At 40.4% G+C, this 15,022-nt stretch overlaps 2 non-coding genes across 2 annotated transcripts; one reads left to right on the top strand and one right to left on the bottom strand.

Moving 5' to 3' along the window:
* The first annotated feature begins 543 nt into the window (after positions 1–543).
* On the top strand, positions 544–637 carry trnai-uau (transfer RNA isoleucine (anticodon UAU)). The gene is made up of 2 exons: positions 544–581; positions 602–637. It is a non-coding gene; the product is annotated as a tRNA-Ile (tRNA).
* Positions 638–14,950: 14,313 nt separating this feature from the next.
* On the bottom strand, positions 14,951–15,022 carry trnam-cau (transfer RNA methionine (anticodon CAU)). The gene has a single exon. It is a non-coding gene; the product is annotated as a tRNA-Met (tRNA).

The following is a 15,022-nucleotide window of genomic DNA, read 5'->3' on the forward strand; positions in this document are numbered from 1 at the left end:
CCCAGTACTTCAGAGTCTTATTTAGATCGCTTCACTGCAATTTTATTTGATTGATTGGAGATGTGAAGCCATCGAGCCTGAACTGCGCTTCACATTGAAATTGAAGCCATTTCTCATGTTCTCTCAGTGTCGAGGAAGCAATTGAGTGTAAAGGAGGCGACTTGAAAATGAAACGTGTAATCACCTTACAGAGGGTCTTCACGACGGGGTGCGTCAGCTAGTTCTCCATTATTGTCAATTTACTGGACTTCTGAAGAAACCTATCTACAATGAAAATACAAACTGCACAGTTCAAGGCACATGAAGAGAAATCAGTGTGCCGATTGACTCAAAAATGTCGCTACAAACAATCTACCAGGCTGATTTACTTGTCCGACCACCTCCCTCCGTCCCCCTTTGCTGTTAGCACAATTCTTTCAGTTTCTTTTCTTGTATTCTCCTTGCTATTTCAGTGTTCCCCATGTATAGATGGATCCACAACCGAAACCGTTTTCACCCTGTGTTTCTGCAGCGTCAGTCTGTATGAGGAACATCCCCTGCACAGCTCCAGTGGCGCAATCGGTCAGCGCGCGGTACTTATACAGCAGTGCACAGCGAAGTTATGCAGAGGTTGTGAGTTCAAGCCTCACCTGGAGCAGCGTCTTTAGCTACTGAAAGCAACTGTCAAGTTTAGATATTATTAGGTATCTGATGGAGATAAATTAACATCAAACGAAGAAGTAAAGGTTTACTTCGAGTCACAATCAAATAAGGCTCCACAGCTGAAACATTGTTTCCTTCTCTTTTCAGCATGGAATAAACCTTGACTTTTTCCTTTGAAGCCCATGCATTCTGACGCAGCTCCCTACTTAAATTACCATCAGCTGTGTACCTCCAGCTGACCTGTACACAAATATATGAGAGAGGTCTACTGAGACGAGAGGAGCACTGAAGACTTGAAAAAGCTCTCGAATTAGACTCTGTGTTTTTGTTGTTCCCCAGATTTGTTTTTAATGTTCTTTTTCTTTTGAAGTTGTTGCATTTGTTTTGTTTTGTTTTTTTTGTAGTTGTTAGACTACTACAGGGATTTACCTAGGTTCCTGGAAGACTTCTTGTTTTGTGTTTGTTGTGTTTTCGGGTTAAAATTGTTTTTTTTCTATTTATAGGACCCCACGCATTACTATGGGAGTAGATAACTTTAGTTCTTACATTGTACCTGAAATTACCACATAAACTACTACTCTGTTTCCCTTTTTTTAAAAGGCACAAGTGAAGTTTGTTTTTCCTTGCTGCTGATTGGTAGCTACAATGGGTCAATTGCAATAAACCCTTATACAATAAACTCCACTGAAATTTGTCAGCAGCTCTGTACTAAACCTGTTCTCAATTGCAACAAACCTAAAATAACAGCTGCTGCCCGTTAGATGTTACTGCATTAGGAGTCTAGCTTAAACCACCTCTTCATAGGTTTTAAGCTAGTCAGTAGCGGACTAAGCAGAACAATCGATCACATTAGAACTGTCTTGAATGTAATGTAAATAATGTACTCATTAAGTAACAAGCTTATGCACCACTTGCTTGAAAATTATTATTATATTTAACTAAAATTGCTTTCCAGACACCACAAATATTCACAATGAATGTTATCATTACACGTATTTACTAATAAAAGTGTTATTTATTAATAATTATGTATATGTTCCATGTATATTTTTATTAGTAGCTGTATTACAAGTAATGCATATACAGTCTTTATTATAGTTAGTTTTCAGTTATCCTGGGGAGGGAAGAGAATGGAAATTAAGGAAATAAAAATTTAAAGGGCTTTTAAGTCTTCAATGTGTTCTGTCATAGCTGTGTGTTGTCACATCTGGGTGTTAGTTTAGTATATTTGTTGTATTATTTATTGTGATTTAACACTACACTTGTGTTTCTCAGGAGAAAGCAGTAAGATTTTGTTTTATTTGAGGGTACAGAAAATTGTATTGTACGCCCAAATGTAAGGTTACGTTAAGAAAACATTATTGTTACCTTTTGCAACGTTATTTATTTAAGACGGTTCTTCAGAATAGTGTCCCTTACGTATCTGTGACTGTGGTCCAACAATAACGGTGCTGAAATAGCCGGAATGTGTGGGAAGAAGATGGAGATGGAACAGGAGGCTTATTCAGTCGATAGAAAGGTTGTGTAAGACTGAACACACTACGGTTATGGTACTGGGTTTAAGAACATTACGATCCTACAGTCTCCTGATCCGTAATCAGATGCATTATCCAGTGCACCACTGGCCCTTGTACCGCATTCCTCAAGTGCACCACTATGAGCTTGCGCCGTTACAATAATACATCGCCCCAGTCCAAATTTTCTCAATTAGGTGCACGTTTTCTATGTGTATTTAGTTAATAAGTCTTTCATTTTGTCTGTTTTAAAAATTGCATCTCTTTAAAACAGACAAACGAGTTTATGTGTTGTGCTGAAATTCACACATGAGGGCAATCAAACGAAAGAAATCACAGAAAAGATATCGCGCTTAAAAAGAAATCAGAGTGGAGACGCTGGTGATAGAAAACAGAGCTTCATACGATGCATGAGATGCTTTACCTCTGAACTAAACTTGGCTCTTTAATCGTGTTAGGAAGAGTGTATAGTCAACAGTGTACATTTTAAAAATCTAAGCAAGATAATGAGACACGAAGTGAATTTGGAACACGAGCCTCTCCTTCATTGTTTAATGAGCTTTTGATGAACATCTAAGTGAAAGACAAATTCACTATTTTCACTTTGTGATTAAAAAACACTTTTATCACACGTTAAGCACTCCTGATGGTGTCGAATAGTTCTCTTTTCTACCCTCATCATTTGAGGATCCCCAGCTAAAATATCTTTTTAAACTACAACAAAATTGCAATATTTTGAATACTATTTAAGTTTACATAGTCACATTCCCAGTGATATTGACTTAGGCGCTCAACTATTAACTTCTTGTAGTTTGACTTTAGCCAAAAGTTTGAAATCTCTGCAACTATCAGGATGCTTAAGGACATCCAAAGAAACCCCATCACATTTAGGGGAGACGGTGTTGAGGTCCGATTAATTTGAAATGCGTCTCTGGGGACTTTTGATTTACCAACGTTATGTTTAACTGAAGGATATGCGGACTGACTGTGCCATAAAAACTAACGCACACATCACCTTTTTTCTACATTCACAGGTTTTTGGCTAAAGACAAAAAAATCGTTTTTGTTTCCTTGCCAGCTGGCAGTAATTCCTCTGCACTGACAAAACAGATGAGTATTTTATCTTTCGCAATTTGTATGGATTTTTTTAAAAACAAGTTGTTCCAAAAATTAAATGAACACTTCCATTAAATTTAATGTAGAAGGATGTTGCTTTCCATAATGATAAACTGTGTGGCAAGACAGGCACCACTGAGACTCAACCCCAGGATCTCCTGTTTACTAGGCAGGCACTCTAACCAACTAAGCCACAGCATTCTCACATCCTAGTGTTAATTCTGCATCAGCAGGGTCAGCTTGTCAGCACGCCTGTCTCCATTTGGTGGTTTGAGCTGACGTTGCCATGACGTTGCCATTAAATGCGACCGAGAATACTCCAACCGGCGCGCCGCTACGCCTGCCGTCGGAGAACTAAGCCATGGCACTGGCATCAGATATCCCTTTTACAGCCACTTGGACACATCTCAATTGCTCTGAGACACCTGTATTCAGTGTGCGCTGAGCCTGCTCGCTGAGCAAGTGACGAGAAATGGCTTATGTCCAAGGAGCTCAATATGCTTTTTATGTTCAACGGGGTGTCCACTACAGCTAACACTGAAGCGCAGCACAGGCTCTGTGGTTTGACATCTCACAAGGTAAATGTTGAAATTGTAGGTGGAAGAGGAAAATTACCCTTGAGTATGGGGAAAGAGGCAACTCATGTCCGGAGGGGGCTGAAGTGTGTATGGAGGTGGCCTAGTGGTTAAGGCAATCTCCTCTTAATACATGATACTCTGCACAAGTAGGTTTGAACCCCATTCTCCTCGAGGAAGGGCTTTGACACATTTTGACCTTTTTAAACTTGGTGTGCTTTCGTTTTGTTTCTTCGCTCCTGTCCTACAGCAGTAATATTTCTATAGGTGTATGATCATGGTAGGCTGACAGCAGGAACACGTGGCCCACAAGCAGTGACAATATCAGAGGTGTCTGTAGTGTGTTGGTTTGTAAGCAACGATAAAATAACTTGACATGGAAGCAGGTGTGCCTGCATTAATACAGCTCCATCGAGAGGAAAAAGAAACACAAGAACCGACATAAATTCAACAGCACGTTTCTGCAGCTGAAAACAGAACATACTCCACGTGATGATTGAGCTCACAACCTCGGTATAACTCCACTATAAAAGCACCACAACCTGACCAATTGCGCTACTGGAGCAGCACAGCACAGTAGCACATTTTCCTCAGTGCACTCAAACAGTGCTTCTTCCCTAGCCTACCAGCTTCAAGACTTTTTTAAATTGATCAAAGATTAATTGGAAAAGGTTTGTTGATGGGTCAGGTGGGAATCACACCCAGATTCACTGCTTGCAAGGCAGCTATGTTCATCATTATACCCAGGACTGGCGCCAGGGGAATGATCTGTAGGGGGTCTGAAATCCTGAGGGGGGTAGTGATATTTCGGTTTAAATGGAGCCATTGCAACCATCCAAGTGAATTCTCGCAAGCATGCCACTGATTAGTATTTCATGTTAGAAGATAACGACAAGCAATCTGGTATTTAGTGATGAAGAACAGTTCCACGTTCATCAGAACTCACGTGATTATTTTTGCCTGGAGCATCAACCATATGTGTTCATTTTTGCAACAACATCAACGGTAACGAGGTTCTGAATCATTAAGAAATCATTGTAAAACCAACAGAAAGTAGAAACTTCTATAACTACAGTCCTAGTTATATAACGATTGTAAGTATAAGGATAAACTACTGCAAGGCATTGGTCCACCTGAGCAAATAAGGTCATAATAATGTTGACACCCCAAAACATAGACACTATGTAACGTGCTGTTCCTGGACAGATAGCCCTCCTGCACATTAAACAGTCTGATGTAGTAACTGTGAATTCGGGGTTAGTCTAGTTATCTGACCATTGACAATTTATCCAAAACTGAGGGGGGTGGGACTGTTCAGTTGAGGGGGCGATTTTGGCATGCCAGTAACATTTTGACAAAACGTCCAAGAGTTACGAAAACACTTACTTTGTGTATAAAGTACATTGTGTACACACTGTAAGTTCAGAACGCGAGAAATACTGCTCAATATGGGATCCTGTCCAGGAATATCAGGGCTGTAAGGGGGTCAGATCTATAGATGTAGTAAACACATTAGTGGAGACAGTGTGTCTGCCCTCTGTGTGAGAGCCAGACAGGAAAAATAATCTGTGGTCTGGGAAGAAGAGACCCTCGTTGGAAGAGCGGTGCTTCTCACAGGAGAGAATGAAAAAAAATATTTTTCTCCTTGGGGGAATTAAAAGCACTTATGGGGAGTGGTGTGATGGTAGTGCATCTGATACTACATCAAAAGGTTGTGTGTTCAAATCATGTTGAGATCGGATGATGTATGTTCAGGTTCAGCTGGTGCCGAACCCAGGAATTAGACCATGCCGTTTGGTTTTATCTGTACACCACATAGATAATCTAAATGAAATAACAGAGCAGTACAGGACACGCATTCAGGAAATTACACAGCAAGTCATTTTGAACATGACAAGAGAAAAGGCACACTGCACATCTGTGAAACATCACGTCCGACTTTAGAGACAGTTACATCACAGAATGGAAGTTTCAGGCCCCTTTTTCATTACAGGTTCAAACTAACCTGAAAGTTACAGAGTTTTAGGTCACTTTTGTATTAAAATGTGTCTGAAGCCTATAAATATAATTTGCCCTTTTTTAAATTGTGGATGAAATCCAATCCCATGTACCAAGACCTTACAGTATATTCATGTTAATTAAAATGACTAATGCTATTGGACATTAGCTGGTGCTTTTTGTAACGATTTGCTATTTCATGCTGGAAAGAAGGAAACCTGACCAACGTTTGCTTTCAGGTGCGGTTCATTCACATAATGGACTTCTATTTCTGAGTAGCCTGATTTAAAAACACACGAACCCGGTAGAAGTCGAACCTCCAATCTCATGATGCAAAATCAGACGCGTTATCCATGAAACCACTGGCCAATCATGTAACTGAATTGCACCATGGTGAGTTCAGCACTGCAACTAGTAATTACTAGTAATAGTAATAATCCCATCCTAAATTTCTAAGTGAGAAACGTGTTTTCTACATTTTTATCAGTTTTAAAATATCATCTCTTTAATACAGACAAAGGGTTTGTGTTTCACTTTGAAATTCTGATTGATTTAGAATTCAAAGAAAAAGATGCTTTCTTCAACAACGCAGTGCAATTATGACATCTTTCACTCTACTTCTCTCTTGTAGTAAAGCAGACCTTGCAGTGTGAGCATTTACTCTAGTAAATTAGGTCATGTATCATGTTAAATCACTTCTTCAAAACAAAACATTCCTGGTGCACGTTTTCTCCATGAAAAAAATACATTTTTCCCTTACATGATTTCTCTTTTTTTTTCCATCAGAGTACAGAAAGAAGAAAAAAGGGAAAAGCAGTGTCGCAAAAAAACTCCATCGCCCTTGGGAGATGTCAAGCTCATCGGATATGAAAAGTGCCCAATAAAAGCAATTTCTTTTCATTTATCTTAGCGTCAGGGCTGCTATTGTGTGTAGAGGAGGCAACTTGCTCAGCCAGCAGACTCACCGCTTACTGAATACAGGTATGTTTTGAGTGTCATGCTGATCGTCTTATAAATGCAAAAGAAACTTTTAAAGCTGATAAAGTTTTCCATTGTAATTTGCATGTAGCTACAACGTCCCTGGAAGAGAGATTTTATCAGTTGCACGTAATCAGTATTTTTTACTTTTTGTTTAGTACTGGAAATATATATTTTTTTTAATTTTTCTAAAGAAGATCTCAAGAAGTATTGCCAGGACCTACCTTTAGCATTCAATAGCGATATTAATGGATCAGAAATGTAAGGTAAATTGGTGATCTGAGCCAAAATAGTCCTTACACGCCTCCTGGAACAGTGTTCATATTCATAGCAAGTTATATTCTTTTTCAACCCCAAACGTTGCTATTGCATTAAGCTTTGTGTGACCATTAGAGGTTTCGGTAGCTTCTGGAGAGCGCACTTTTCCAAACTGAAACCTATAAGAACATTATTCAAGACGCACCATGTCCCAGAATCATTCATCGGGACTAGGATTAATATCAATGGAAAGTACTTCAAAATAAAAGATTTAACTGAAATATTAAAAGAGTAGGAAAGCATTTAAAGTAGAAAAAAATCAGTTCAGATGATATTTAATTTTTTGAGAAATGGGCACATACATCAGCTCAGTGAGCAGTGCGAGGTGCTCTTCTGGAGATGATGTTAAATTAGTTAAAATCATGTGATAGTTAAAAAAGCTTAATACTTAGTTAAACAGCCAGCACAAATGGTTGCGTTTGTGATTATGTCACTTCTCTACTACAGCAGCGTCGGTAAAAGACCCTCTGAAAGCAGTAAGGCTCTGCACAGCTGAATTCGTTGCTATTTGGAGAAATCCACAAACTCGTGTTTTTCATGTGCTTTAAAAGACAGCCATACTCACCGACAAAATAAAGACACTGCTGCTGATTTTTTCCGAAGCACAGTTGACCTTTCTGAGCCAATTGATGAAGCTCACCCAATGAATACTATAGCAGAAGGTGGAGGAAAGTGCAACTTTGTAACTATCACAACCACAGGAACAACTGCAAGAAGTAGAATCAATTTCCCATCGAATGGTGGTGTTGTCTGAGGTACGCGATGTGAGCGTGTGCAGAGAATCCCACAATCTTTTCAAAACTTGGACAAAGTATTTCTGATGGAGCGCTGTGCGCAAAGATTGAATAAGCTTTGCTCCTGCCGATGATTCTGCGTGAAAAAGCACAGCATTCAAGTTTCACAGACAAATGCACCATGCCTACTGTAGCGGCGAGGCTTATTAATAAGAAAGAATTAAGTGTTCTGAGCCTTCCCAAATGAGGCCCCATTTCTGTGTTCATCTCTGTGGTGCAGCCACAGAGAAACTATTCATGCAGGCTGATTTAAGGTTCCTGATAAGGACAGCTCCCAAAGGGGATGCACTTAGCTAAGCCTGGCTATCATGATCAATGGTCATCCATTGGTGCCTATCTGTCTAGGGAGTGCCAGTTGGACATCTGGACTGCATTCCTAAGTGTCAGGAGTAAGTGACTCATATTTCACCTTGATCAACCAATCAGGGGCTGGTAGGGCCGAGTAACCCACGTGGGACTCTGATGCCCATGGAACTTTCAGCCAATCAACGAGCTGAAGTTCCTCCAGGTAAAAACAGGCAACACAGAGAGCCTGAGAGATTCAGTAAGATTCAGGGAGATTCAGTAAGATTCTGGAGAGGATTCTGTGGACTGTTCTAAAGGGAATTCAAAGGAGAATTCCAGGGCAGGACGGCCCAGGAGCAGAAGGCTCCCAAGGGCAGGACATTCTCGCAGCGTGCCTCCTGACCATCCTGAGACTCAGCTCGGACAACCACGGAACAGCCAGTGTGTCCGAGTGCCAGAACTTTCCTTTGTTCTAAGAGTCTAGAGCGGAGGTTGCCAGAGAGTAACCAGCAGCAGGCCTCGTGAACAGGTCGGAACTGTGGACAGCTGAATCACTATTCAGAACTAGCTCTTCATCAGGAACGAACCGGTCCTCTTCCTGACTTTCTGGGACCCACAGTCATCTTTTCTCCTGTGCACAAACTTTGCTAGTTAAAGCCAACAGTGAGCATCAGCAGTGCACCGTCACAAGCCGCACAGCACAGCCTGGCACCGAGCCAGAGAGCGCGGATTGGACAGCAACAGCCTGCAACTGTTTGTTTGTGCCCGCAGGAGATCTGAATCCCCAGAAATTGGATGAGTATTCAACTTCACTGCATTACAGCTCGAGAATTCCATTGTTATCCAAACCAGTTGATATCAATTTAATTCCTAAGAGTTATGTACTTGTTTTGAGTATCTAATGTAGAAGTTGTAACCAAGTTCACTTTACGAAACGGTCTTAATGAATGATATACTGAACGTATGTCCTCTTGATATGTGTAACACTTTGTAACTGATTGAATATATATCTTTTGTATTCTGATAACCCTCTCGATAAGATCTGTTAGGTTTACATGCATATTCTATGTATTAATAAATGTATCCTCGTGTATTAGCACCTGTGTGTGTGCGTTGTTTGAGTTATGTCGCATGGTTGGACTCTAAAGCCATCAAAAGAATCAACTTTGTGATTTACTGCTACAATAAATAATTGTCTCAGTAAATGCCCAAACCCTACAGAACTGGTGCCTTCAGAGAGCCACTACAGTTACATATTTGGCGTCCCTGAACGGCCAGTTTTTCTTACACTACAGAACCAATTTTAAAAACAATTGCGGCACACTACGATTCACACTGACTCAAAAGTGATCACGGCAGATGTTGTTCCCTGCATAATGCTGAAGGGACCAAAGAGCATTGCTGTTGGGAACACAAAATGAGGTTTTTTTATGCCTTGATGTTAAGCTGACAAAGACTATCTTGAAACACCTAGTTCAGTCTCTCGACAGACTGCCAAGCAAAGCTTTTACCCATTGACGTCGCAATAGAAGGAAGGTCTTAACCCACCAACACTTAGCAGTGGCAAGATTCAAACCTAACCCAGCGAAGAAAATGGAGCACAAACCCAGCACTTAGACCACCCAGCCACACTCCTTACACCTTACTCTCTTGAGAACGTCGGGTGGGTTCAGCTCTTGTTGTGCGACGCGTGGAAATGACTGCATCTTCATTTTCCGAGATGTTTCCTATCACATCTTTGTCAGCTCTGAATAAAGTGCTTCTTTGGAGCAGGCTTCAGACCTTTTATTTTATTTATAAAGGAGGGCCATTCAGAAACATGTAATTCCTGTTTTAGAAATGCTTTGGGCGGTGTGTTTTATATAATGCACAAACAGTATTCTGATTGTATACTGTAGACCTGTGTAGCAATCATACTGGACGTGACTGGGATTCTGAAATGTTTCTTGAAAAGGTATTCAGGGCTGCTTGAATCTATAATAAAAAAGTGACCCGAAACTTCCAACCTTCCAATCACTGATGTCGCTCTCCCTAAACCTGTACGGGATGTTTTGCTGATGTGCAGTGTGCCTTTACTCCTGTATTAAAAACGACCTCTGTTGTTGGGCGGAGTTGAAGGAGAACTTACTGCACAGAAAAAGTACGTAACGATAAAATATTTCTGCGCGTGAAACACATCAATCGTTCAGCATTTCTAAAATGTTTAATTGAATTGACAAAGAAATCCTCTCCTTAAACTTCGAAAAGGATTATCTGTTGAGCCAGCAGGCGTAACACTGCAGTTGCCCGTTTCTCACAGGTGGTTGAAGTTGTGGATAACATTTAGCAGGTTTGGCACCATGGCTTAGCTGGTTAAGACGCCTCACTAAAAACCAGGAGACCCTGGGTGTGAATCCCAGCGGTATCTATTCGTAGACAACAGGCCACTCATTGTCAATATTTATGGAGCTTAATTTAAAGACAACGGGAGAAGCATGAGTTACAGCTTTCTGTAGCTGTTTTATATAGCGATGCATCGGTTGGCTCTGTGGCGCAATGGAGAGCGCATTGGACTTCTAGGCTTTGATAGAATGAAGTCATTCAAAGGTTGTGGGTTCTTGTCCCACCAGAGTCATGTATCATTTTGATTCAACCTTTCAAAATCCTCTAGGGATCAGTGTTGATCAAGTCAAATAAAGGACTTCTTAAGAGTCCACAGTTGAAAATGAACCAGCAGCCACAAGAAAGAAATTAGCACTGGACTGTGATCACATTACTCCTGTCCTGGACTCCTTGCACTGGCTTCCTGTCAACTTCAAAATCCTCATGCTCACCTATAAGGCTCTCCATGGCTTGACACCACAGTACCTGTCTGGGTTATCGCCCTACTCCCCACCTCACAACCTTCGCTCTTCTAATTCTGGTCTCCTATCTGTCCCCCAGTCCATCTACACTCTATGGGTGACAGGGCCTTCTCCTGTTTTGTACCAAAGCTCTGGATCTTTATTCCCAAGGATATCAGAGAGTCACCTTCTCTAAACTCCTTCAAATCCAGACTCAAAACCCTCTTCTTTAGAAGAGCCTTTAATGAACTATTCTTTACCCCTCCGTTCCTACTGTATTTAATACCACCACCTATTGTCTCCTCTAACTGTGTATTCTCATCCTGCTTATCTTGTGTATTTTTTAACTTTATTGGTTTCATTCTGTAAAGCACTTTGAAAAGCCACCTTTAAAGGCACTATATAATGTATAGATTATTATTATTAATAATAATAATGAACAGCGCATTTAACACTGAGCACATGCGGTCCTTCTTTGCAAAGGATTGCAAAAGCTGGGAATTAGCCTTTCACTCGTGTTGTTGAAGACCGTATCCTGGCTTTGTTGCAGGAAATGTCTGGATGCCATCACCGGATCAAGGAGAGGATCAGGGTTTTGGGAAGTCTTTTTGATGCCTGACACTGTGTGTTTCCTGGTTGTAACGGGTGTCATTCTGGACCTAAACAACAGAGAACACCGTTGAAATAGCTGAACTGCCTAGCGGACACTTTGTCGCCTTCTTCTGACCTGTATTTAATGCGATTCTCTGAAAACTTGGCACGTTATATCTGTGCTACCTTTATGGAGGGCACACTCATAAGAATCATAGATTCGATCACAAGCATCTAAAAATGAGCCTGAGAAAATGACATCACGCTATGAGGCTGAATGGCACAAATTCTCCTGTTACTTCTGCAGCAAATGTGTGTTTTTTGCTTCTTATTTGGCAGCAGTGGGATTCCAACTCACACCCCCAAAGAGACTAGAGCTTTAATCTAGCTCTAAATTAAAAACTAGGTGACTTGTAATGGCTGGTAGGAGAGGAAAGGTATAAATGCTTCTTTTTTGGACAAAGTCTTTATCTTTTTTTTCACCAGTTGTTTTGATCAAATTATTGTAACGCAGTGCCATATTAAGGTATAATATGTACATGAACGTCATGTCTGTCGATGATGGCAGCTGAGTATCGCTGGAGGACAGTTCATCATGAGTGGGTAAGCCTGCATAATGAGGGAGAAGAGATCGGCCTCTCTGATGCAGTGTCCAGTGACACTAACCTTCTGTCCTACTGTTCTCTGCTAATGTAGATGGTGAATGTTTATTTAGGTGAATGTAAGGTTTCATTCTTGTAAAATATTTCCGAGCACTTTTTTTGTTGCTGAAAATTAATCCTGAGCATTTGAATGAATTCCGATATTGTCACCTAATTCCATACATTGTTTCATCAAACTAGAACATTTAGAGGAGGTCAATTGCATTTATGAATTGCATAGTGATAGTATTTCTTTCCATTTAAATACTTCAGTCAAAAATGTAGAGAAGGTGCTCCTGTTTTCACCATTATAAGAACTGTGATGCACCAGTAATATTTACTCTCATAAAAGTATTGTAATTGTATTGTTCTGTTCTGTAACAATCTTGAGTGACACAAATCTTCTGTTTTACTGCACTACACTTCTCCAGAGGCCAGTTCAGCACACAAGGATCCTCAGTCAAACAAACACTGCAATCGCTTGATAAACGCTATTTCTCATCCTTTCTCTTAGTGTCGGTGCTACTATTGTATGCAAAGGAGGCGACTTGACAATGAAGAGAGTCTTCATGAAGGTGTGTGTCGGCAAGCTCTCCACTGTCAATTGACTGGGCTTGTGAAGAAATCAATCTCATTCAACAACCATACAAATTGCACAGCTTAAGGCACATGAAGCGAAATCTGTGAGCTGATTGACACAAAACAATGTCACTTCACATTATCTGCAAAGTTGTTTTGCTTGTCTGACCACCTCTTCCTACTTTACAGTGAGCACATATATTTCAGTTCCTTTCTCCCATGTGGAGATGTATCCACTGCCAAAACTGCTGTCTGATTATTTAAATTATCTGTAAAACTGTTACATGACTTCATCTAATTGTAAATTTATAAGACGGTCTGTGAGACATTTGTGAGAGTAGCTGAATCCCAGGGCTGGTATGGAATCACACACAGGCGGGTCTTCTGTGTGATCTGAGTCCCACTGCTCAGAGCTACAGACTGGTCAAATGGTCACTATTGTAGACACGACCATCGGACCATAGGCTACAAATAATCAATATACCGATCATAGTGTCACTACTGTTGTTTATTACATAAATACTGTATATAAATAATAAGATAATTCCACACTCATAAAACATTTATAAACATTTTGGGAGGCTGACATACAGTAAAGAAAGTAATACTGAAGAGTTTGGAAGTCCTGGAAAGCGTTAATAGATCCTTCTTGCTTTCGACCTGGAACAGAGCCCACAACTGCCAGATCAGTGACCCCTGAGCCCAGTTCACAGAGAGGAGAACCAGGAGCTCTTCTATGTCTCTAAGAGGGCTGGGAGGAAAGGTAAAAGGGGGAAATGTGACATGAGTCCAGGCTGTTCTGTCTGATATTGTTCATGTAGCAGCACTGATTGTCTGAATATCTTCTGGTTCTGGATTGTGAGGATAGAGAGCAGTACGGAGTTGAGATCCTGTCTGAGTGTGAGTCTGAGCTGTGAATCTCACTGAGAAGAGAATAATGATTTTTTATTCTGCCTGAGAATTTTCCTGAGAATTTTTTTCTTTTCCAAGTGGTGTTACATCCCATTCAGATACTCTACACAGACTGCCAGAGAGAAGAGGATAGAGAGATGGACAGATAAGAGCACACACAGCAAGAGACACCGACGTCTTGATTTACTTTGAAGCAAGTGTTAATTTCTTTTCTGGAACAAGTTGTTTCTGAACTTCAAGAAATTCATACAACTTCTGAAAGATAAAATACAAATCTTGCTTCTCAGGACAGAAGAAATGCTTCCAAAAAATGCCAGTGATTTTTTCTCCTTTTAACGAAAAGTGGAGAAAAACAACAGCAGTGCAACTCCGTCGGCTTGATTTAGCTTAATACAAGTATTCACTTCCTTTTCTGTAGATTACAGCCTGCGAAAGATGAAATGAACTTCTTGGTTACTCTTAGTCAGTGCAGAAGAAATACTGCCAGCTGGCAGGAAAATGACAGTATTTTATTTTCTTTAACTACAAACATGTGAGTTGTGAAAAGCAACGGGAATGTGTCCCTGTGCAGCTGTTAAACAAAGGGCTGGTGGGTCAAACGTACTCAGGGACGTGCTTCAGATTGTGATGATGTAAACAAAATCTCCGCTAAAAATTGAAGGGATTTCTTCGCAAACCCTCTTGAATGTGGCAGGAAATCTTTGTGTTTTACTCGTGTGCAACTACAACAAGTAAACAAATAAGTACCTAAGTCAATGTCCAAGAAAACCATCTTCACGTGTGGAATTTTTCTTTAACTGGCTGTTGGGAGAATTCATTTATACACCCGTTGTATCCTTAGCAAAAATATTTTAAAATTAGAACACAGATTTGTTGGAGAACTTGACAATCCTTGACAATCATTATTAAATGAGCATTATACAAATGTGCGTTGATATTTTTAATATGTACCTTAATTGTAATATATATATATACATAATTGCTTTGATATGGATGTTCATTTGAAGGAATTGAGGAAACTATGAAGGATCGCAGAACAACCAAAGATACATTTGGGCATCTGCTATTGGTAAAGATGAAAGAGTACCTTAAGTGTGAAGCTTTCATACACACGAGAGAAAAAAACAGTTTTAATGCACTTCATTAAACTGATGGTATGCTTATCAATCGTGCATAGAGTGTACATAGCAGAGGATGGTTTCGATCCATCGACCTCTGGGTTATGGGCCCAGCACGCTTCCGCTGCGCCACTCTGCT

The sequence above is a fragment of the Lepisosteus platostomus genome, chromosome 5 (genome assembly GCF_059453375.1).
Source record: "Lepisosteus platostomus isolate fLepPlt1 chromosome 5, fLepPlt1.hap1, whole genome shotgun sequence".
In the NCBI taxonomy this organism is placed as follows: Eukaryota; Metazoa; Chordata; class Actinopteri; order Semionotiformes; family Lepisosteidae; genus Lepisosteus; species Lepisosteus platostomus.